Here is a 24,751-nt window from a genome sequence, read left to right as displayed (position 1 = left end):
GGACTGCTGCACTGTTGGAGGGTTGATATTAAAGAGGTGCTGCACTGTTAGATAGTCAATATGAAGGAAATGTTGCACTGTCAGAGAGTCACTGCTGGAGGAGAACTACGCTGTCAGAGAATTAGTGTTAAAGGTGTGCAGCGCTGTATGGAGTCACTGTCAATGGGGCGATAGTAAGGGACTGCTGCATTGTCAGAAAGCCAATATTAATGTCAGAAGGTCAAAATTAAGGGTGTGCTGCACAGTCAGAGCATCAATAATAAGTGGTGTTATGCTGTAGGAGGGTCAATAATGAAGAAATTCTGCACTGTCAGAGGGTTAATATGAAGGGAGTGCTACAGTTTCCGAAAGTTAATGCTGAAAGGTGGGGGAACATAAAGTGGTGATGGGAAAGTGGTAAGTCATGCAACACAACTGAAGGGTCAGCACTGAGAGCAAGTCACCCTCTCAGAGGGTCAATATTAAGGGAGAGCTTCACTGTCAGGAGGTCAATCTTCAGAGAGTGCTCCAGGACTGAGGCTCAATATTAAGTGACTGCAATACTGTCAGAGGGTCAATGATGAGCACGTGCTGAAGTGTTGCAGAGTAAGTACTGAGGGAGTGCTGCATTGTCAGTGTCATCAATGAGTGAGCTCCACACTGTCGGAAGGCCAATTTTTAGCAAGTGCTGCACTGTCAGAGTGTCACTACTGAGGGAGAACTGCACTGTCAGAACAGTGAGTCATCACAGAGCACTGCACTGTCAGAGGGTCAATATTAATGGTATGCTACACAGAGTTGGGTTAGCAATGAGGGAGTGCTACACTGAGGGGAGTCAGTACGAAGGGAAACTGCCCTCTGAGAGGGTCAACAGTAAGAGTGTGCCAGCGGGTCAGTGCTGGGGAATTACAGCACTGAGAGACGGTCAGCAGTCCCTCAAGTCCTGACTCTCTGACAGATTAGCCACTCCCAGAGATTCGGTACTCCCTCATAACTAGCCGCCTGGCAACAAGGTACAAACTCAGAACTGACCCTCTGGCCATTATGCCCTCTCTCTGTTTTGACATTTTAAACATGAGGGTCTTCCCTTAATCATGGGGATTTTCAGCACTTCCTCAGTACCCCTGGCCCCCTAACAGTGTTGCACTACCTCAAACTGACCATATTAAAATGAGGCATCATCTCAATTTGATCCTTTGACAATGATGCACTCCCTCGGCACTGACCCTCTAACAATAAGGCACTCCATCAGGAGTGACCCTCTGATAGTGCTGCAGTACCTCAGTACTGATCCTCCAATTGTGCGATTCCCTCAATTCTTATCCCATTACAATGAGGCACTGCATTCGTATGGCCCTCTGGACGAAGTAGCACAGCCTCAGAACTGACCCATTGATAATGAAGCTTTCCCTCAGTACTGACCCTCTGAGTGCTACTCGACCACAGCACTGACACTCTAGTCCTGCATAACTGTCTCAATTCTGATCTCAATCCTGACCCTCTGATTGTGAGGCACTCGGTTCTGACCCTGTTACATTGACATTGCAGTTCTTCCTCATTGTTGACCCTCTTGCAGTGCAGAATTCGCTGACGCTCACGCACTCCCAATGCGGCATACCTTTAATACTGAACATCTGATAGGACTGCAGGGAACTGACTCTGACAGTGCAGCATTCTCTCAGTATTGACCCTCTGACAGTATTTCGGGGAGTGCTGCACTGTCAGAGAGTCAGAACTGAGGAAGAGTTGCACTGTCAGTGGGCAAATATTCATGGATTGCTCGGGTCAATTTTAATGGAGTTGTGCAGTGTGACACATTCAATATTAAGAGAGTACTGCACTGTCAGAGGGTCAATGATGGGAGAGTGCTGTGCTGTTGGAAGGTGTGTCCTGAAAGGGAGCCGCCCTGCCAGAGGGCCTATATTAAGGCAGTGCAGCATTGTGAGAGGATCGATATTTAGTGCATGCTCCTGTCTCAGTGGGTCAATTTGATGGGACAACATGCCTCTGAAACTAACTTGTTGGAGTGCTGCACCGCCTGAGGGTTCGTCTGAAGGGAGTGATGCCCTGTCAGATGATGAGCTTCAGGGAGGAGGGCGTCAGCACTAAGTTGATGAACACTGAGGGAATACTACATTGAGGGTGGTGAACACTGAGGGAGGGATTGCTGTACAGAGTGCGGTCAGCACTGCGGGAGTCCTGCATGAGGGGCATCAGCACTGAGGCGGGGGATCTGAACTGAGGGAAGTCAGGAATGAGAGAGTGCTGCATAGACTGCAGTGAGGGTGGTCAGCACTGAGGGATGCTGCAGAGGCCGGGGTCAGCACTGACGGGGTCAGTACTGAGGGAATGCGGAACAGAGGGAGTACTGCTCTGTGTGGGGTCATCACTGAGGGAGTGCTTCATTGAGGGTTGTCTGCTGCGGGGGTCTGTGGGAGGGACAGTACTGTGAGAGTGTCTGAGGGATGTCAGCCCTGAGGGTATGCTGCACTGAGGGAGTGCTGCACAGAGTGGGGCCGGCTCTGAGAGGGGTCAGGACTGAAGGTGGCCAGCGCTGAGCTGCACTGAGGGCGGCCAACACTTGAAGGGAGGTCAGCACTGATGGAGTCATTACTGTAGGGCTGTTGCACCGTGGGGGTCAGCATTGAGGTGGTGCTGCACTGAGGGGTTTAGAATTAAGGGTATGCTACGCTGAATGGGTCAGAATTGAGAGGGGGTTCAGCACTGAGGGAGAGCGGCACTTTAAGATGTTCAATATTACTGTGTCCTGCACTGTGAAAGGGTCAGTATGAAGGCAGCACTGCAATATCAGAGAGGCAATGATGAGTGTGTGCTGCACTGCTGAAGGGTTAAATTTGAAGTGGTGTCCCACGGCCAGAGTGTCAATGGTAAGGGAGCATGGCATTCTCAGAGTGTTATTGCTGAGAGAACACCAGTATGACGGAGGGTTAATACTGTGGCAGAGATGCACCGTCAGAGAATCAGTCATCAGAGAGTACGCAGTGTTGGAGGGTCAGTACTGAGGGAGTGCCTCACAATCAGAGCGTCAGTTGTCTGGCAGTGCTGGAAAAGCTCAGCAGGTCTGGCAGCATCTGTGGCGGCGCAAACAGAGTAAATGTTTCGGGTCCAGTGACCCTCAGAACTGTTCGGAAGAAGTTCCCCAGATCTGAGGAAGGGTCACTGGACTCAAAATGTTGATTGTGTTTCCTCCTCCACAGATGCTACCAGACCTGCTGAACTTTTCCAGCAACTTTGTTTTTGTTCCTGATTTACAGCATCTGCAGTTCTTTTGTTTCCCTCGATGCGGGCCCTGTGACAGTGAACCGTCTCACAGGACAGAACCTCAGTTCATCAATCCCCACAAAATGGACCGCTCAAAGTCTGCCATATCCTTTGTAGTGATCTTCACAGCAGCTGCACTCCCTCAGTGCAGTCCCTCTGATACTCCTTTAATATTGACCTTCTTGTCGTGGAAGCGGAGTCATTAGTGACATTTAAGCGACTGCTGGAGATGCACATGGACAGCAGTGAATTGAGGGGAATGTAGGTTTGGTGATTTTATTTTTGGATTAGGAATATTCCAGGGCATGACATAGTGGGCCAAAGGGCCTGTACTGTGCTGTACTTTTCTATGTTCTATGTTCTAACAGTGCAGCACTCCCCGAATACCAAACCCCTGAAAGTGAAGCACCCCATTAATATTGATGATCTGACGCTCCATCTGTGCAGCACTCCCTCATTAATCACCCTTTAATAGTGTAGCACACCTTTGATAACGACACTCTGACAGTGTCACACTCACTTAATATCGGCCCGTCAACAGTGCAGCAGTCCCTCACTGATAACACCGTAACATCAAGGGCTTCCCTCAGTCTGGGTCTGCAACAGTTAAGCATTCAATTATCACTGACCCTCTGTTCGTGCAACACACCCCTAATATCGATCCAGTGACAGTGCAGCACTCCCTTAATATTGGTCTTCCGACAGAGTGGCACTTCCTTGATGAAGACACACTGACACACTGAGTTTTCCCTCACTACTGATCTTCTGGCAGTGCAGCATTCTGTCATCATTGACTCCTCGATCGTGTAGCAACATGCTTCTTATTGACCCTCCCACAGTGCAGCACTCCCTCTGTACAGGCTCTACAACCTTAATATTTATCCCCTGATGGTCGGTTCTCTTTCATACTTATCCCTGCAAAGAGAAGCTTTCCCTCATCTTTAACCCTCTGACAGTGCAGCACTCCCTTAATATTAACCCACTACCAGTGTGGCACTTCCTTACAATTGAACTTCTGACAGTGCACAAGTCCAACAAAATGATCCTTTTGAGTGTCGCACTCACTCAATATTGGCCCTCCAACAGTGTAGCTCTCCCTCAGGACTGACCGTCTGACATTGATACGTGGATAGTGTAGCAATCCTGTAATATTGACCCACTGACACAGCAGAACTCCCTCAATATTGTTTTTTTCTGACAGTATTGCACTACTGATCCTTTGGCAGTGCCCCTTGATATCAATCTTTTCACATTAGACCACTCCCTCAGCACTAACTCTCTGAATGAGCAGCACTTCTCAGGACTGATTCTGTGATATTTCAGCACTCCCACATCATTAACCCTCTGACAGTGCAGCCCTCCGTTTATATCAACCCTCCAACAGTGCACTATTTCCTTAATATTGGACCTCTGATTGTGTGATACTCCCTCAGTGTGAAATCCTGACAGTACAGCACTCTCTCTGAAATAACTCTCTGATTAAGCACTTGCTCTGCACTAAACCTCTGAAAATGGAGCATTCTCTAATTACTGACCCTTTGCAGTTCTGCAGTGCCTCAGTACTCACTCACCACAAGTTCAGCACTCCATTAAGAGTGACTGTCTGACAGTGTGGCACTCCCCTAATATTGGTCCACTGACTGTGTGGCACTCCCTTAATACTGACCTGCTCGTGGTGCATCGCTGCCCTAATATCAAACCTGCAGGTCTATCATAGGGTCTGTCCTGAGCAAGTGCCCCATCGTCAGCATGTCATTTCTGAGGCAGTGCCTCTCAGTGAGTCAACATTGAGGTAGTTGCTGACGGTCAGAATTAAGGGAGTGTGTCATATTTAGGGGGTCATTAACTGAGGGACAGCCTCATGATCAGCGGGTCAGTCCTTACGGACTGCCTTATACCCAGTGGGTCAGTTCTGAGGCAGTGCCCTCAATGTAATAGATTTAGAAATGGGGTACGGGGCACATGATTAAAAGTTCAGTAGTAAGCTATTGGAACATTGTCAGAGGGTCAGCACTCAGCGAGTGCCTCATTTACAGATGGTCCATACAGAGGTGTTGAAGCACTGTTAGAGGGTTAGCACTGACGGAATGCTTCCTTGTCAGAGATTCAGAATTGAGAAAGTGCCTTATTGTCAGAGGCTCATTCCTGAGGCAGTGCCTCATTGTCAGAGTGACATAAACATACAGCACTCCCTCAATTCTAAACCTTACTACTGACCCTCTGAGAATGTGGCACTGCCTCAGCACTGACATTCTGACAATGAGGCACTGCCTCAGGACTGACCCTCTGATAATGAGCTGATTCCTCAGTCGTGAACCATTGACAATGTGACTCTCCATGAGTATTGACCTTCTGATAATAGTTCTCCTTAAGTACTGACCCTCTGACGGTTGTGCACTGCCTCAGTACTGACCCTCTAAATATCTGCCACTCGCTCAATTCTGACCTCCTTACAATGAGGTATTACCTCAATACTGACTGGGGTGCAGGTCTCTGGCACAGAGTCTGTCGCTCTTGCAAAGAAGGGAAGGGGATATAGGAGGAGAGTGTTAGTCATTGGGGACTCAATAGTTAGAGGGACAGATAGAAGGCTTGTTGGGAACGAAAGAGACTCACAGTTGGTGTGTTGCCTCCCGGTGCTAGGGTCTGTGATGTCTCGGATAGTGTCTTTGGGGTCCTGAAGGGAGACGGTGACCAGCCCCAAGCCATGGTCCACATAGGTACCAACGACATAGGTAGAAAGAGGGATAGGAATGTCAGGCAGGATTTCAGGGAGCTCCGCTGGAAGCTAAGAGCTCGAACAAATGGAGTGGTTATCTGTGGTTTGTTACCCGATACAAGTGATAGCAAGGCAAAGAACAGGGAGAGATTTCAGCTGAACACGTCGCTGCAGGGATGGTGCAGGTGGAGGACTTCAGGCACCTGGACAATTGGGCCTCATTCTGGTGAAGGTGGGACCTCTACAAACAGGACGGTATCCACTTGAACCAGAGGGGCACTAATATCCTGGGCGGGAAATTTGCTAGTGCTGTTCGGGTGGGTTTAAACTAATTTAGCAAGGGGATGGGAAACTGTGGTGTAGTTCCGGTACACAGGAGAAAGAGAGCAGACAGGACATGGACAGGACCTCACTGTCACACTAGTGTGCTGGCAAACAGCCAGCTGAATTGAAGTGTGTCTACTTCACTGCCAGGAGTATCCGGAATAAGCGAGGTGAGCTTGCAGCATGGATAGGTACCTGGGGCTTTGATGTTGTGGCCATTTCGGAGACATGGATATAGCAGGGTCAGGAATGGATATTGCAGGTCCCAGGGTTCAGATCTTTCATTAAGATCAGGAAAGGTGGTAAAAGAGGGGGAGGTGTGGCTTTGTCTGTCGAGGACAGTATAACGGGGGCTGAAAAAAGCTTTGAGGAGGACTCGTCTACTGAGGTGGGATGGGCTGATGTCAGAAACAGGAGAGGAGAGGCCACACTGCTGGGAGTTTTTCATAGGCCTCCACAAACTTCCAGGGATCTGAAGGAGAGGATTGGCAAAATGATTCTGGGCAGGAGTGAAAGGAACAGGGTGGTCATTATGGGAGACTTTAACTTCCCAAACATTGACAGGAAATGCTGTAACTCTCGTACGTTGGATGGATCAGTTTTCATCCAATGTATGCAGGAGGGTTTCCTGACACAGTATGTCGAAGGGCCGACAAGAGGGGAGGCCACACTGGATCTGGTACTTGGCAATGAACCAGACCAGGTGTTTGATTTAGTGGTAGATAAGCACTTTGGAGAGAGTGACCATATTCAGTTATGTTTAGTTCAGCAATGGAAAGGGAGAGGAACATGCCACAGGGCAAGAGTTACAGATGGGGGAAGGCAATTATCATTGGGCAAGACTTAGGAGGCAAAGAATGGGGTAGCAAAATGCAGGGGATGGAGACAGTCAAAATGGGGAGCTGGTTTTAGGAACAGATATTGCATGTCGTTGATCGGTATGTCCCTGTCAGGCAGGTAGGGGAACCGTGGTTTACTAAAGAACTTGTATCTCTCATTAAGCAGAAGAGCGAGGCTTATGTGATGTTGAGATGAGATGGATCTGTTGATGCGATGGAGAGTTACAGATGAGAAAAGAAGGATTTAAAGAGAGAGTTACAGATGAGCAAGGAGGGGTCGTGAGCAGTCATTCGCAGGTAGAATAAAGGAGAACCGTAAAGTTTTCTAAAGGTATGTGAGGAATATAAGGATGACTGGGGTAGGAATAGGGCCAATCAAAGACAGAAGTGGGAAGTTGTGTGTGGACCCGGTGGAGATCGGAGAGGTGCGAAATGAATATTTCTCATCTGTTTTCACTGAGGAAGAGGAGAATATCATCGAGGAGACGACTGAGATACGTGCCATTTGACTTGAAAGGATTCAGGTTAGTAAGGAGGAGATGTTATCAATTGTAGAAGTTGTGAAGCTAGATCAATCCCCTGGGCCCGACAGGATTTTTCCGAGAATTCTCTGGGAAGCTAGGGAGGAGGTGGCGGAGCCCTTGGCTTTGATCTTTGAGTCCTCATTTTTCTACATGTTTAACACCAGAGGACTGGAGGATTGCAAATGTTGTGCCCTTGTTCAAGAAGGGCAGTAGAGATGACCCAGGCCATTATAGCCAGTCAGCCCTACGTCTGTTGTTGGAAAAGTTTTGAAAAGGGTTATAAGAGATAAGGTTTATAATCATCTAGCAAGCAACAATTTGATTCGAGATGGTCAACATGGATTTGTCAAGGGCAGTTCGTGTCTCACAAACCTCATTGAGATTTTGAGAATGTGACCAAGCATGTGGATGAGAGAAAGGCAATTTACGCAGTGGACATGGACTTCAGTAAAGCCTTTGAAAAGGTTCCACATGGTAGGTTATTGCAGAAAATATGGAGACATGGGATTGAGGAAAATTTAGCAGCTTGGATTAGAAACTGGCTTTCTGTAAGAAGGCAACCAGTGGTGGTTGATGGAAAATATTCAGCGTGGAGTCAGGTCACTAGTGGTGTGTCTCAAGGATCTGTTTTTGGACCACTGCTGTTTGTCATTTTTATAAATGATTTGGACGCAGGCATAGGTGCATGGGTTAGTAAGTTTGCAAATGACACTAAAGTCGGTGGAGTGGCGGACATTGTGGAAGAATGTTGCAGGGAGACTTGGATAAAGTGCAAAATTGGGCGGAAAGGTGGCAAATGGTGCTCAGTGCGAATAAATGTGAGGTGATTCAGTTTGGGAAGAATAATCGGAAGGTAGAATACTGGGCCAATGGAAAGATTCTTGGTTGTGTGGATATGCAGAGGGATCTTGGTGTCCATGTACATGGATCCCTGAAAGTTGGCACCTATGTTGATAGTGCTGTTAAGAAGGCTTACAGTGTGTTAGGTTTTATCGGTAGATGGATTGAGTTCCAGAGCCGTGATGTCCTGCTGCACAAAACACGAGTGCGGCCTTCCTTGGGATATTGCGAACAGTTCTGGTTGCTCCATTACAGGACGAATGTGGAAGCGTTGGATAAGGTGCAGAGGAGATTTACCAGGATGTTGCCTGGTCTGGAGTGAAGGCCTTATGTGGAAAGGCTGAGGGACTCGTGTCTGTCCTCATTGGAGAGAAGAAGGCTAAGAGGGCCTTTAATAGAAACATACAAGATGATCAGAGGAAGATTTGATAGCGTGGACGGTGAGAGTCTTTTTCCGAGGATGATGATGTTGGCTTGTATGAGGTGCACAGCTACAAATTGAGGGGTGATGGATTTAAGACAGATGTCAGAGGCAGGTTCTTTACTCAGAGAGTGGTAAGGGCGTGGAATGCCCTGCCTGCCAATGTTGTTAACTCAGCCAACTTTGGGGCATTTACCAGCCCTTGGATAGGCATATGGATGATGATGATGGGATAGTGTAGGGGATGGGCTTAGATTAGTTCACAGGTTGACGCAACATTGAGGGCTGAAGGGCCTGTTCTGTGCTGTATTTTTCTATGTTCTGTGACAGTTCACAGATGACACGAACATGAGTGGGAGAGTAAAGTCTGAAGAGGACAGTGAAAAGCTGCAGAAGGATACAGAAAGCTTAAGTGAATGGACATGGGTCTAGCAGATGGAGTGCTACGATGGTAAACGTGAGGCTATCCATTTTGGTAGCAATTATGGAAAAATTGAGTATTACTTAAATGGAGAAAAATTGTAGCATGCTGCTGTGCAGAGGGAGCTGCGCAGCCTTGTGTATGAATCACATAGTTTGAAGATGCAGCTGGTAATTGAGACAACAAATGGAATAGTGTCCTTCATTGCGAGAGTGATGCAGTTTAAAAATAGGCAGAGTATGCTCCAGTTGTATAGGGTGCTGGTGAGGATAGACATGGACAGTTTTAGTCTCCTCACTTGAGAAAGGATGTACTGGCACTGGAGGGGGTGCGCTCTCTGGAATTTAGAAGAATGAGGGGTGATCTAATAGAAACTTTTAAAATTATGAAACAAATGGATCGGAAGTTGTTTTCACTAATGGGTGCAAGTACAACGAGGGGACACAGCCTTTAAAACTGAGTTGAGGATGAGCTTCTTCATCCAAAGGGTTGTGAATCTGTGGAATTCTCTGCCCAGTGAAACAGTTGAAGTTCCCTGGTTGAATGTTTTTGAAGGCCAAAACAGATAGATCTTTGTGTGGCTGAGCGACTTTTTTCAAATGTCTTGTGAGAAGTGCCATTCGGAGGTGGTTACATTGTTCCCTTGTGATCAGTCTGGATCAGTCGGGCTGGATATGAGATGAGGCTGGGGGTGGGAAGATTTTGAAGCAGGTACTTCAGAGAAAGCAGCCTCTCCTTACAGTCAAACCCTCCAACCCTGGCAATGTTCTTGTAAATCTTTTCTGAACCCTTCCAAGTTTCATGACAACTTTCCTATAGCAAGGAAACCTGAATTGAATGCAGTATTCCGAAAATGGCCGAACCAATGTCCTTTGTAGCTGCAAGGTGACTTCCCAACTTCTATATTTAGTGCTGTGACCAACAAAAGCAAGCATATTAAATGCCTTCTTCACTACCTGCAACTCCACTTGCAAGGAACTCTGAACCTGCACCCCATCTTTGTTGGGCAACACTGCTAAGGACCTTACCATTAAGTGTATAAGCCCTGATTTGCCCAACCAAAACCTAAAACCCTTTCCACATTAAACCTAATTGTCTGCTGTTTGCTTGGTGGTATGTATAAAAAGGGAAGAGTTTATGCTTGTTCAGGCAACCCATACCCGACATTGATTTCCTAATGGCTCGAATTGGAACTGGTTAACAGATTGAGTTTTGGGATGCCTCAGGATGTCTTTATATGTGATGTGCAGCAGGCAGGTGTCAAATTGTAATTTCAAATACAGTTCTGCATACAGATAGCATAAAGTAAGGAAGAGGAACAGGACTAAGTAGAATTATCCTTCAAAGCCTTTTAGAGTTGATTTGTCCTGTTTTGTTACTTACTTCTACATTTATTAAATCCACTTTTTTTAAAGCATTCTTTCACAGGATGAGGGCACTGCTGGCAAGGCTAACGTTTGTTTACAATCCAGGAATGGCTTGGTGGGCCATTTTGGAAGTCTGTAGAGAGTCAGCCATATTCCTGTGAATTTGAAGTCACATACCAGAATTGCTAAGGAAAGCAGATTCCCTTCCCTAAAGAATATATTAGTGAATTCAGTTTTCTGTTAGAACAATTTATGACAGTTTCATCGTCACTGTTACTTTTAATTCGAGATCTTTATTAATTGAATGTCATTTCCAGCTGATACTTTAGTATTTTGTATTTAATATTAGGATGTCAGTTTTAACTTAATTTCTTATTAACATTTAAGAATTAACTTCAGGATATTTCTCAGATTTTATACACTTCCTCTCCATTAGGCTTTGAAAGATGAAATTGCCCCAGTGAAACAACAAGTCCAAATATTAAATGATCTGGCCAGTCAGTTATCTCCACTTGATGTCTCTTTCTCTCCAAAGATTTCTCACCAGCTTGATGACCTAAATATGAGGTTGAAATTTATACAGATAACAGTGAAAACATTTTCAAAACTAGCCAATCTGTTGTAGAAAGCATGTACAAATAATTTGGCTTCAAACATATGAGCAAGATAAAGGACCTTTTCAATTTAAGCAAGAAATTAATATTTTATTATCATGGTTTATGAAGTTATTCAATTTTATAATATTTCTTTTTCAAAAATACAATGTTCTGGTCTGCAGTCTGCACTTTAGAATGGAGTCGCAAAACAAAATCCAAATAGTGAGAGATGTGAGCATCCAAACCACAGTCTGAAATGGTTCAGGACTGGAACAATTTGAATCTATTCATGATGAAGCTGCAGGTAGCAGATATTTTTCCCGATCCATCTCAAAGAATTTGGAATTGGACCATTGTGCTCACTGCTGTACACTTCAGTATTATGTATTGTTTCATATTTTAAGTCCATGAGAAAGACAAACTTTAATGAATTTCAATAAAGATATACTTGATGCATTGAAGGGAAGAATGATATAAAATTCTATGAACTGCATGTATTTCTTTCAATTGCGCAGATTTTGATTGATGTCAGCAAAGTAGTAGATGAAAATTTTCTTTATCCCATAAAGCCTCATGAAATGTTTTATTGAGCAAATTATTTCAGTCTTGTTCTGTGTCAGTGGCTCGCTTGGCCATGTAGCGCAATAAAACTCCTTATAAGTTCTAGAAAGCAGACAAAAACATAACAAATAGCAACAGGATCTGGATGTTTTACCTCTCGACCCTGCCTCACCATCCTATAAGAACATGGCTGACCTGCCCAGGACTCAACTCCTCTTCCATACCAGCTTCTCAGAGCCCTCAACTTCTCTATTTCAAAAATCTTATCTACCACCTTCTTTAAATACTTTCAGCGATTTACCTTTCACAATTCTCTTGTATTCTAGACAATCACTACCTGCTGAAAGAAGAAATTCCTTTGCATCTCAGGTTTAAATAAATGTTCCCTTATTCTGTAACTATGTCACTGAGTTTGAGATTTCCACACTAATGGAAACATTGTCTTCACATCTAGCCTGTCAAGCCTCTCAAAATTTTGTGTTTCAGTAAGATCACCCCTCATTCTTCTAAACTTGAATGAATAAAGACCTTCTGTACAACCATTCTTGATAAATCATGATCTGATGAATCAGCCCAGTGAATCTCTTTTGAACTGCTTCTGATGGCTGTGTATCCTTCCTTGTATTTCTCCAAGTGTGACCTCCTCAATAGCCGGATCAGTTGCAAAAAAGCTTCCCCATTTTTGAACTAAAACCTCCTTTCAATAAAGGCCAAAATTCCATTTGCCTTCTTAATTACTTGCATCACCATCGTCATGGCTCACATCAACTCCAACCTACCAAAGTGCTTTGATCCTTTGCAATTCACCTACCACTGCAACTGGTCTACAGCTGATACTGTCTCCCTGGCCTAACAGTCATCCCTGGAATGTCTGGATAACAAGGATACCTACATCAGGCTATTACTTATTGATCGGAGCTCCACCTTCCACACTGTTAATCCAAACAAACTCCTCTCTAAACTCTGAGACCTCGGCCTCAGCATCCCTCTGTCACAGGATCCTCGACTTGCTGACCCAGAGACCACAATCAGTAAGGATAGGTGACAACACTTCCTCCACCATAAGCCTCAACACCCGTGCCCAGCAAAGCTGCGTACTCAGGCCCCTACTCTATACTCCTTACGCAATCATGACTTGTTGCCCCAACTCCATTTACAATTGTGCTGATGACGCTTCCATTGTAGGTCGGACCTCACACAACAATAAGTCAGATTACAGGAAAAGAAATTGAGTGCTTGCTGGCATGATGGAAAGATAACAATCTGTCCATCAACATATGCAAAATGAAGGAGCTGGTCATTGATTTCAGGAAGCTTCTGTCTGCAGCAATGGTGCTGAGGTGGAGATAGTTGACAGTGTTAAGTTCCTGGGAATGTTGCTCACCAACAATCTGTCCTGGTCTACCCATGTCGACATGATGGTCAAAGAGGCTAAGGAAATCCAGCATGTCCATGAGGACCCTACCTATTTTTGTAGATGCATCCTATCTGGATGCATCACTGTGTGGTATGGCAGTTGCTGTTCCCAAGACTGCAAGAAGCTAAAGAGAATCATGAGCACAACCCAATCCATCACGCAAACTAGCCTTCCATCCATTGGCTCCATCTACACTTTCCACTGCCTTGGGACAGCAACCAACATAAAATAACCCCTCACTCTGATTATACTCTCTTCCGTCCTCTTCTGTCGGGCAGAGGATATCAGTTTGAATATGCGTACAAATAGATTTAAGAACAGCCTCTTACCTGTTGTGACTTTTGAACGGACCTCTCAAATGTTAATTCGGATCTCTCTCTCTCAGCATCTTCTCTGTGGCTGTAACACTGTATTCTGCACTTTGTATGGTATGATTTGCCAATACAGCATGCAAATCAACACTTTTCACAGTATCTCAGTACATGTGACAGCAATAAATCAATCAGTCACCTGCATGCTGGTACGTGTTTCATGGACTAGAGCATCCAAGTCCCCTACCCTGCATTTTTTTAGTGTCCCCCTCTATTCAAGTAAGAGTCTATCTTTTGATTCTTCCTACCAAAGTGAACTTTCCTACATTAAACTCTATCCGCGAACTTTTTTCTGACTTGCTTGACCTGTCTATCCCCTTGCAGATTCTTTATGTCCTCATGACAACATTCCCTCCCAAAATTTTTGTAGCATCAGCAAATTTGGATGGATTTATGCCTTGCCCCCTCCTCTAAGTTATGAAGGTAGATAGTAAATAATTGTCGCCCTCGGACTGATCCCTGTGGCACTCCACTAGTTATGGCTTTATGAAGATGGTGGTTAGAAAATAATTGGCTGAACCATTGAAATGAAAAGTGTGGAAAAAACATGCATTTTCATTGTTTGTGAAATACTTAAATCAGATTGTAGATAATAAAATATAAATATTACAGTAGTTCTTGATGAATACAGTTTATCATTGAGCTTTATGAAAATTCTGAATATAGTTCATGATTTATTATAGCATCAGTTTTCATGCGTCTTTATCTGAAAATTCAGATTTGTTTTGTCAAAAATTGTGCTGTACCACACATGATATTTGCTAAATCTGTCCTGTCCCAGCAGTTCAACTCGTTCAGTTTTGAGATAACTTTTGTAAGGACCCCACAGTTGAGCTACCTTGCGTTGATTGCTCACTACACACTTCTTGCAGTAAAACAAATGCACCTCAGACCACCTGTCCATCAGCGTTCATCATCTGCTCTGTGTCTACTCTTCCTCTTGGTCACACTGACTTCATTATCTAGTTCCTTACAGGCTGTAGTTATTATCTTGTTACTGCCCACTAACCTCTGCATTTGGTTCCCATCCCCCTGCCACATTAGTTAAACCCTCCCCAACAGCGTTAGCAAAAGCAGCCCCAAGGACATTGGCTCCAGGTGCAGACGTTCCGATTTGTAATCGTCCCACCTCCCCCAGAACCGGTCCCAATGTCCCAAAAATCTGAATCTGTCCCTCCTGCACCATCTCTCAAGCCACTCATTTATCCTGCCTATTTCTTCATTTCTACTCTGACTAGCATGTGGCACTGGGAGAAATCCTGAAATTACTACCTCGGAGGTCCTATTTTTTAACTTGGCTCCTAACTCCCTAAATTCTGCTTGTAGAACCTCATTTTTTTTACCCATATCATTGGCGCCTATAATACCATGACAGCTGGTTGTTCACCCTCCCCCTTCGGAATGTCCTGCAGTCGATCTGACACATCTCTGACCGGTGGACCTGGGAGGCAACATACCATGTAGAAGAGATAATGGGAACTGCAGATGCTGGAGAATCCAACATATCAAAGTGGGAAGCTGGATGAACACAGCAGGCCAAGCAGCATCTCAGGAGCACAAAAGCTGATGTTTCGGGCCTCGACCCTTCATCAGAGAGGGGGATGGGGAGAGGGTTCTGAAACAAATAGGGAGAGAGGGGGAGGCGGACCGAAGATGGAGAGAAAAGAAGATAGGTGGAGAAGAGAGTATAGGTGTGGAGGTAGGGAGGGGATAGGTCAGTCCAGGGAAGACAGACAGGTCAAGGAGGTGGGATGAGGTTAGTAGGTAGGAGATGGAGGTGTGGCTTGAGGTGGGATGAAGGGATGGGGGAGAGGAACAACAGGTTAGGGAGGCGGAGACAGGCTGGGCTGGTTTTGGGATGCAGTGGTGGGAGGGGAAGAACTGGGCTGGTTTTGGGATGCAGTGGGGGGAGGGGACAAACTGGGCTGGTTTTGGGATGCAGTGGGGAAAGGGGAGATTTTGAAGCTGGTGAAGTCCACATTGATACCATTGGGCTGCAGTGTTCCCAAGCGGAATATGAGTTGCTGTTCCTGCAACCTTCGGGTGGCATCATTGTGGCACTGCCAGGAGGCCCATGATGGACATGTCGTCTGAGGAATGGGAGGGGGAATTAAAATGGTTCGCGACTGGGAGGTGCAGTTGTTTATTGCGAACCAAGCGGAGGTGTTCTGCAAAGCGTCCCCCAAGCCTCCACTTGGTTTCCCCAATGTAGAGGAAGCCACACCGGATACAATGGATACAGTATACCACATTGGCAGATGTGCAGGTGAACCTCTGCTTAATGTGGAAGGTCACCTTGGGGCCTGGGATGGGGGTGAGGGAGGAGGTGTGGGGTAAGTGTAGCACTCCCTACGGTTGCAGGGGAAGGTGCCGGGTATGGTGGGGTTGGAGGGGAGTGTGGAGCGAACAAGGGAGTCACGGAGAGAGTGGTCTCTGCAGAAGACAGACAAGGGTGGGGATGAAAAATGTCTGAGGTGGTGGGGTCGGATTGTAGATGGCAGAATTGTCGGAGGATGATGCGTTGTATCCGGAAGTTTTTGGGGAGGTGTGTGAGAACCTCTTGGGGTGGTTATGGCGGGGGCGGGGTGTGAGGGATGTGTTGCGGGAAATGCGGGAGATGCGGTCAGGGGCGTTTTCGACCACTGCTGGGGGGAAAGAACTGGGCTATCTGGGATGTGTGGGAGTGGAATGCCTCATCCTGGGAGCAGATGCGGCGGAGGTGGAGGAATTGGGAAGGGGGATGGAATTTTTTAGGAGGTTGGGTGACACGAGCTGTATTCTAGGTAGCTGTGGGAGTCAGTGGGCTTGAAATGGACATCAGTTTCCAGCTGATATCATGTAGAAGTCTCGTTTTTGACCATAGAACCGCCTATCTACTCCCCTTACAATAGAATCGCCTGTGACTATAGCCCTTCCACTCTTTTTCCTGCCCTTCCTGTTTTGGAGGTAGGTGGCCACAGGGGATGTCACTGTCTTCCTGCTTTTTTTCTGCATTTTGGTCACCCATTCCCTTTCTCCCTCAGCAATCCTAATCAGCGATGTGACCAATTTGCTGAATGTGCTGTCCATGACTTCGTCAGCATCGCGGATGCTCCAAAGTGAGTCCACCCACAGCTCCAGAGCCGCCATGCGGTCTAACGAGAGCTGCAGCTGGACACACTTCCTGCACGTGAAGGAGTCACGGACATCAGCCGTGTCCCTGAGCTCCCACATTGAGCAAGAGCAGCATAACACGGGTCTCGGATCTCCTGCCATTTTTACTCTTAAGCTCTACTTAGTGCTGCTATAATATCAAATACTAGATAAATGAAATGAAATGAAATTGTACCAAATCACTCTACTTACCAGCACACAATAAAAAAAAGGGCAAAGAGAAACACTTACCTTATCAACTCAGCAGAGTCTCTTTTTTGGTCAGAGGAAGAGGGTGGGTGGGAGCCACTACACGTGTCGTGTCTCAGGTTTAGACACTGCCCAAATATATTGGTTCACTCGCTTCTGAGAGCGCAATTCGACCACTCCCACTCAGCTCCGCCACTGAAACGAAGGAGGGAACTGGCAGAGAATGCAGCAGAATTTTGATAGACTGGAGAGTTGGGCAGATAAATGGCAGATGGAGTTCAATCCGGGCAAATGCAAGGTGATGTATTTTGGAAGATTTGATTCACGAGCGAACTATACAGTAAATGGAAAAGCCCTGGGGAAAATTGATGCACAGAGAGATCTGGGTGTTCAGGCCCATTGTACCCTGAAGGTGGCAATGCAGGTCATGAGAGTGTTCAATAAGGCATACGGCATGCTTTCATTCATCGGAGGGTGTATTGAGTAAAAGAGTTGGCAGGTCATGTTACCGTTGTATAGGACTTTGGTTCGGCCACATTTGGAGTACTGTGTACAGTTCTGGTCGCCACATTACCAAAAGGATATGGATGCTTTGGAGAAGGTGCAGAGCTATGAAGTGAGGTTGAGTAGATTAGTATTATTCACATTCAAAAGACGGAGGTTGAGGGGGGGCCTGATTTAGGTCTACAAAATCATGAGAGGTATAGAAAACGTGGAGAGCAGGAAGCTTTTTCCCCGAGTGGGGGACTCAATTACTAAGGGTCACGATTTCACGCAGAGAGTGGTGGTTGCCTGGAACGCACTGCCAGCGGAAGTGATAGAGTCGGGCGCGATGGCATAATTTAAGATGCATCTATACAGATACATGAATGGGCACAGAGCAGAGGGATACAGATCCTTGGAAAATGGGCGACAAGTTTAGATAGAGGTGGATTGGCACAGGCTTGGAGGGCTGAAGGGCCTGTTTCTGTGCTGTAATTTTCTTTGTTCTTTGTTCTTTTAATACTTTTTAAGACACACAACACCTCTTTTAATAGTAACTTGTTTCACCCAACTTCAGATCAGTTTTCATCACCCCGTGTCTCAACTATTTTATGATTCTGTCAATATTAACAGCAATTTATTCATTGAGATCAAAGGGATACTTCTTCCTTTGCCACTGTAGTTCTAAAGGGAATACATCAATTTCAGCTCCTTTTCTTTAATTTTAGGCTGTTGAGGATCGGATCAAGCAGTTGCAAGAAGTATACTGGGATTTTGGTCCTTCATCACAACACTTCCTTTTGAGTAAGTCAGACTTGCAGAAATCTGGCACCTTAATTTTGTTGTGTTTTAAATATACTAGTGTTGAAGAATATTTAGAATATTTGAAGATTTTAAGTGTCTGCATGAGTGTAAAGTCAAATTAATCCAAACTGTCTACAATTCGAGTGAAGCACTGTTAGTTGTGCTACTAGATTACCAATAAATCTATGATCTTAGCAAATTACCAAGGTTAATGTATTTTGCTGTTTATATTCGGTATAAAAATTAAGTTGGATCCTCAGGCTGTTGAAGAGTGCGCTGTAGTAACAGTCTAGTGACTTCTGCGTATGTGTGGTTTGTTTTTAGTTTTTATCCTGTACTTTCATATCTGTAGCCTCCGTCCAGCTGCCTGGGCAGGGAGCTGTATCACACAACAATAAAGTGCCGTATTACATCAAGTAAGTTTTCCTCTATTCAGAGTGTGCAATCAGGATACTTTTACTTGCTTTTAAAGTTTTGAAATATGAGAAAATTATCAGGTACAGTGATCACAATTCCGTAAGTTTCAAGACAGCTATGAATAAAGATAAATCGAACCTTTTGGGAAGACACTAAATTGGGGGAGGATAAGTTACGCCAGTATTAAGCAGGTGCTCGGGAGTGTTAACTGGGAGCAGCTGTTATCAGGCAAGTCAATGTTTGACATGTGGGAGTTGTTTAAAGTCCTTCTATTCCGAGTTCAGGACTGGCATATTCCAGTAAGGAACATAGAACATAGAACAGTACAGCACAGTACAGGCCCTTCAGCCCATGATGTTGTGCCGAGCTTTTATCCTAATCCTGAGGCCTGTCTAACCTCCACCCTACCTTGTGCTATCACTCATGTGCCTATCTAATAGCCGCTTAAATGCCCCCAAGGAGGCCGACTCCACAACCCTCTCTGGCGATGCATTCCACGCCCCTACCACTCTCCGAGTAAAGAATCTACCTCTGACGTCTCCCCTTTATCTACCTCCATTCACTTTAAAACCACACCCCCTCGTAACCACCACCGGAGGAACAAGTCTCTGGTATCCACTCCTATCTAAGGAAGAAGCACAGTGATGACAAGTTAAGGGACCCTTGGAAAGCGAGGGAAGTTGTGAATTTGGTGAAAGAGAAGAATATGGAAAGTTTAGAAAGCTAAAATCAGACAGGGCCTGTGAGGAACATCAAGAAAGCAACAAAGAGCTCCACCAGGGAATTAGGAAACCAAGAAGGGGCCATGAAATGACCTTGGTGAGTAGAATTGAAGAGAATCCCAAGGCATTCTTCATGCATAGTAAAAACAAGAGGATAATTAAGGAGGGGTTAGGCCCATGAAAGGATAAAGGAGGGTATTTGTTCTTGGAGGTAGAGAATACATGCAAAACCCGAAATGAATACTTAGCATTCACCCAGGAGAAGGGTATGTAGGACACTGAGATTAGTTTGGAGCGTACTAATCTGCTTGGGCATTTTGATATCAAGAAAGAAGTGTTGTTGAATCGCTTGTATTGAGAGAGGCAGGAGAGGAGATTGTGGAAGCCTTGACCAAGATCTTTGTCTCCCCCTCCCCCACTGCATCCCAAATCCAGCCCAGCTCGTCCCATTCCCCACCACTGCATCACCAAACCAGCCCAGCTTGTCCCTATCTCCATAACCTGTTCTTCCTCTCACCTATCCGCTCCTCCCACCTCAAGCCGCACTTCCATTTCCCACCTACCAACCTCATCCTGCCTCCTTGACCTGTCCGTCCTCCCCGGACTGACCTATCCCCTCCCTACCTCCCCACCTATACTCTCCTCTGCACCTATCTTCTCCTCCATCCATCTTCGGTCCACCTCCCCCTCTCTCCCTATTTATTTCAGAACCTTCTCCCCATCCCCCTCTCTGATGAAGGGTCTAGGCCCAAAACATCAGCTTTTGTGGTCCCGAGATGCTGCTTGGCCTGCTGTGTTCATCCAGCTCCACACTTTGTTATTGTAGCCTTGGATTGTTTTCTTTTAGAGCAGAGAAAGCTCAGGGGGATATGTTTGAAGTGTGTAAGTTTATGAAGAGTACGGACAGGGTGAATAGAGAGTAGCTGTTCTCCTTGGCTGAGGCTCAGTCAGAAGGGGGCATAGATTTAGGTTAAGGGGCAGGACATTCATAGGGATTTGAGGAAAATAAAACTTCTTCACTCCGCAGGTGGTGGAAATCTGAAATGCGTTGCCTGGGAAGGTAATGGAGGCTGGAAACCTTAAAAAAAATTCACTTGAAATGTCATACCATTGAAGGATATGGGACACATTCAGGAATTTGGTGTGAGTGCGTCTTTGGTGGTCATTATTTTTGGTGCAGATGCGTTGGGCCAAACGGTCTTTTCTGAATTGTACAAATCTGTGACTCTTTCCAGGTCTCTCAGTAATCTGCAAGTTTCATTGAGAACCCATCAAGTGCAGTCCTCAACTTGAGTAAGGCGTTTGATAAGGTTCCCCATGGCAAGCCGATGGAGAAAGTGAAGTCGCATGGGGTCCAGGGTGTACGAGCTAGATGGATAGAGAACTGGCTGGGCAACAGGAGACAGAGAGTAGTAGTGGAAGGGGGTTTCACAAATTGGAGACCTGTGACCAGTGGTGTTCGACAGGGATCTGTGCTGGGACTGCTGTTGTTTGTGATATATGTAAATGATTTGGAGGAAGGTGCAGGTGGCCTGATTCGTAAGTTTGCAGATGACACGATGATTGGTGGAGGAGCAGATAGTGAAGGGGACTGTCAGAGTTTACAGCAGAATATAGATAAACTGGAGAGTTGGGCAGATAAATGGCAGATGGAGTTCAATCTGGGCAAATGCGAGGTAATGCATTTTGGAAGATCGAGCAAACTATACAGTAAATAGAAAAGCCGTGGGGAAAATTCATGTTCAAAGACATCTGGATGTTCAGGTCCATTGTTCCCTGAAGGTGGCAAAGTAGGTCGATAGAGTGGTCAGGAAGGCATACGGCATGCTTTCCTTCATCGGATGGGGTATTGAGTACAAGAGTTAGCAGGTCATGTTACAGTTGTATAAGACTTTGGTTTGACCACATTTGGAGTACTGTGTACAGTTCTGGTCACCACATTACCAGAAGGATGTGGATGCTTTGGCAAGGGTGCAGAGGAGGTTCACCAGGATGTTGCCTGGTATGGAGGGAAGGTCTTACGAGGAAAGGGTGAGGGACTCGAGGCTGTTTTCGTCAGAGAATAGAAGGTTGAGAGGTGACTTAATTGAGGCATATAAGATACTCAGAGGGTTAGATAGGGTGGATATGGAGATCCTTTTTCCTAGGATGGTGACGGCGAGCGCGAGGGGGCATAGCTTTAAAATGAGGGCTGAAAGATATAGGACAGATGTCAGAGGTGGTAAGGGAATGGAACGCTTTGCCTGCAATGGTAGTAGATTCACCAACTTGAGGTACATTTAAGTCGTCATTGGATAAGCATATGGACGTACATGGAATAGTGTAGTTTAGATGGGCTTGAGATCGGTATGACAGGTCGGCACAACATCGAGGGCTGAAGGGCCTGTGCTGTGCTGTTATGTTACATGATAAGATAAACGTGGAAAGGCTGTGTTCCCATGGCTGATGGATGATGTTACAAGGAGAAGGGAATGCATTCATGATTTGGGGAAGAGATGTCGGGGGATGTAAAGAGGAATTTTTTTAAAGCAGTGAATGTTCATGGGCCAGGATCTTGCTGCCTGTGAAAGGGTCAGAAGCTGAGAAAATCAATGATTTCAATCACATGAATGCATATCTCTGGGAGCTTCATTCCTCATATTGCCGTTAGATTTTATTTATGGAGGTTCTGTTATATTTAGAGTGGTTCGACTGGCATTCGGTGTTTTGACAAAGTTTGCCAGATTTTGTTGGCATCATGTGAACTAACATTGAATTGATACTTAGCTACTAATTGTTTTTGGTAGACACTGTAGAACATACCATATGTATGACAAAATCGCAAAATTGCAAGAGAAATCTAGTTCAAAACCTCGGTAACAGAGCACCTTTTTAAAATTAACAAGAACGTGTGATTAACACACTTAATAGCTGTGACCTAGTGTGATTTAAAAGAATGCTGATTACCCAAAGTAAATTAGGGGTTGTAAGATCCATTATTTGAAACAGGTAAAGAGCCAATTAGATTGTACTTTGGATTTGGATGTCGTGAGAATGCACGTCGTTGAACGAGATGGATGTTTTAGGTTAAATTGTTCTGAGTCCTGCTTCATAACTACAAAGGAGGGCTTCATAACAGATAAAGCTACTGTTCCTCCACCATTGTTCTGCAGAAATTACTGAACCAAACAAGAGAATATGACCAGCATCACTGACGGTTCCCTCGTTAGATTTGACATATTGCATTTGAGAAGGAAATGGCCTGTTTCTATCGTTCCAGAGTACTTTTCTGAATCATTATATTTATTTCTAGGCCAAATAAAGGAATTAATTTTATTTAATAGCTCCAATAAGTTAAAAATGTAATCAAAGTTAGTTTTCTTCCTCTTTGTAGTGGATCTGTTGGAGTTGCACACAGCACAACGCGTCTTTGATCAACACAAATTGACACAGAACGAACAACTTCTAAATGTGACTGAAGTACTCAACTGTTTAACGTCCATTTATGATGGTTTGGAACAAAATCACAAGGACTTGGTCAATGTGCCACTCTGTGTCGACGTGTATCTGAACTGGCTGCTGAACGTCTTTGATACGTATGTATGATTTACACTTTAATGCAGTATGTTTAGATTGTCCTAAGGTGCTTTAAACTGCATGCTACATATTGGATTTTGATATATACGTGATCAGTTAAGTAAATGTGAAGATTGTCGACTGATTAAAATCAATCCTAGTATTGTTGACATGAGGTTTCAGTATGTTCCAATTTCATTTCAGTTAAACAGGTAAAGTAGTTGTATGTTTGAATGACTTTTGTTTTAAATCATAAAATTGAAACTGATATACTTTTGATTCCATTTGGTCGGATCTGTACAGGATCATGTAGACATCTTGACACTCTGATTGTCATGCTCTTCACGGTGACAAATGTTAGTGCTGGAGAATGACGTGTATAAAGTACACAATATGAACATCATCCAGTTAATGTCAAGGAATAAACGGCCTGATGTAGAATGAATTTTCATGTGACCCTCAATCTCGTAGAGTCATACAGCATAGAAACACCATGTCTGTGCCTCCCAACAAACACCGAACTACACTAATCTTATTTATCTACACTTGGTCCATAGACTACTTTGACCTCGCATTTTAAATGCTCATCCCAGATGCTTTTTAAATGTTGAGAATACTTGCCTCAACTACCCTCTCTACCACATGGTTGATGAAAAAGCTTTTCCTCAGACTTCCTCAGAAGCATTTTATCCTCACTTTAAACTTGTGCCATCTCGTCTTAGACACATGTACCATGGGGAAAGGATTCTCACAATGTATTCTGCCCGTGCCTGTCGTAATTTTCTCTGCCTCAATCAGATCCGCACCCTGACCCCAGCCTCCTCTTCCCCAAGGAAAACAAACCCAGCATATCAGCCTGTCTCATAACTGAGACTTTTTAACCAAGCCAGTATCTTGAAGAGCATTAACTGTGCCATTGTAGTATTTTCCAGACTAATTGTCCTTCAGCTTATCTCAGTCAGATTGTTTAGTAAACTCCATTTAGGAATAATGTTATGCACTTCACTTGGAAATGTATTAAGACTGTGACAGTATATAGGGGAATCCTTGCAAGCAGAGAGAATTTTATTTTCTTTCAGTCCAGGCTGGATTTAATTCTAGGACTTGGAGATGAAAGTCCAGGATTAAACTTTTGGCGTCCTTCTATACACACCAAATCACCTCCAATTTTCCATTGATATAAATTTGTCTGCATGAGATGTGTTCCAATATTAAATCATTATTGCAACTGTCAATTTTGACATTCTTCATTCGGTATATACCCTTCATATTGATTGCAGCTCAAGGTCCTTCAGGATGTCAAAACCGAAATGTTGCATTTTTCAGCAAAATTGGAGACATTGAGCTGAAATTCTCGCAAGGGAGCACTGAAAGGCATGCATTATTTCCGAGTACCACCCTCGTTAATACTTATTCCCTTTTTATACCTGCCAGACAGAAACTAGATGCTGAGAATTACCGAAATGAAATTCTGAGTGGGTGTGTGGTGCTTCCATATTGCTCAATGCTCCTCCGGACCTCCAAGTTGGGCACTAGTTCCCAGCATCTGCAGCCACACCCATCAGTAGCACCCGATGTCCACAACTTTGACATGTGGCATGTTCCAGCCTCACCACATCACGGCACATCTCAGATCTGCTTTCAGTACTCTTCTGTACTTCATTGCTGCATTTTGGATTGCAGCAGCCCCCCTCATTGTAGTGCTACTGCCAGGGCACTTTTGTATGCAGGAACAGGCACCCATTCGTGTATTGGGCCACGTCACAC

At 45.0% G+C, this 24,751-nt stretch overlaps 1 long non-coding RNA gene across 1 annotated transcript in view; it reads left to right on the top strand.

The window, feature by feature from the left end:
• The window catches only part of LOC132211009 (uncharacterized), a 28,503-nt gene extending 5,523 nt beyond the window's left edge, over positions 1 to 22,980 (top strand). The window contains exons 2-3 of the long non-coding RNA XR_009447291.1: positions 18,215 to 18,290; positions 22,803 to 22,980. This is a non-coding gene — a long non-coding RNA (uncharacterized LOC132211009). The remainder of the gene's footprint in view (positions 1 to 18,214; positions 18,291 to 22,802) is intronic.
• The last annotated feature ends 1,771 nt before the right edge of the window (positions 22,981 to 24,751 follow it).

The sequence above is a fragment of the Stegostoma tigrinum genome, chromosome 26 (assembly GCF_030684315.1).
Source record: "Stegostoma tigrinum isolate sSteTig4 chromosome 26, sSteTig4.hap1, whole genome shotgun sequence".
Lineage (NCBI taxonomy): Eukaryota > Metazoa > Chordata > Chondrichthyes > Orectolobiformes > Stegostomatidae > Stegostoma > Stegostoma tigrinum.
This window is presented reverse-complemented; position numbering and strand designations above follow the sequence as displayed.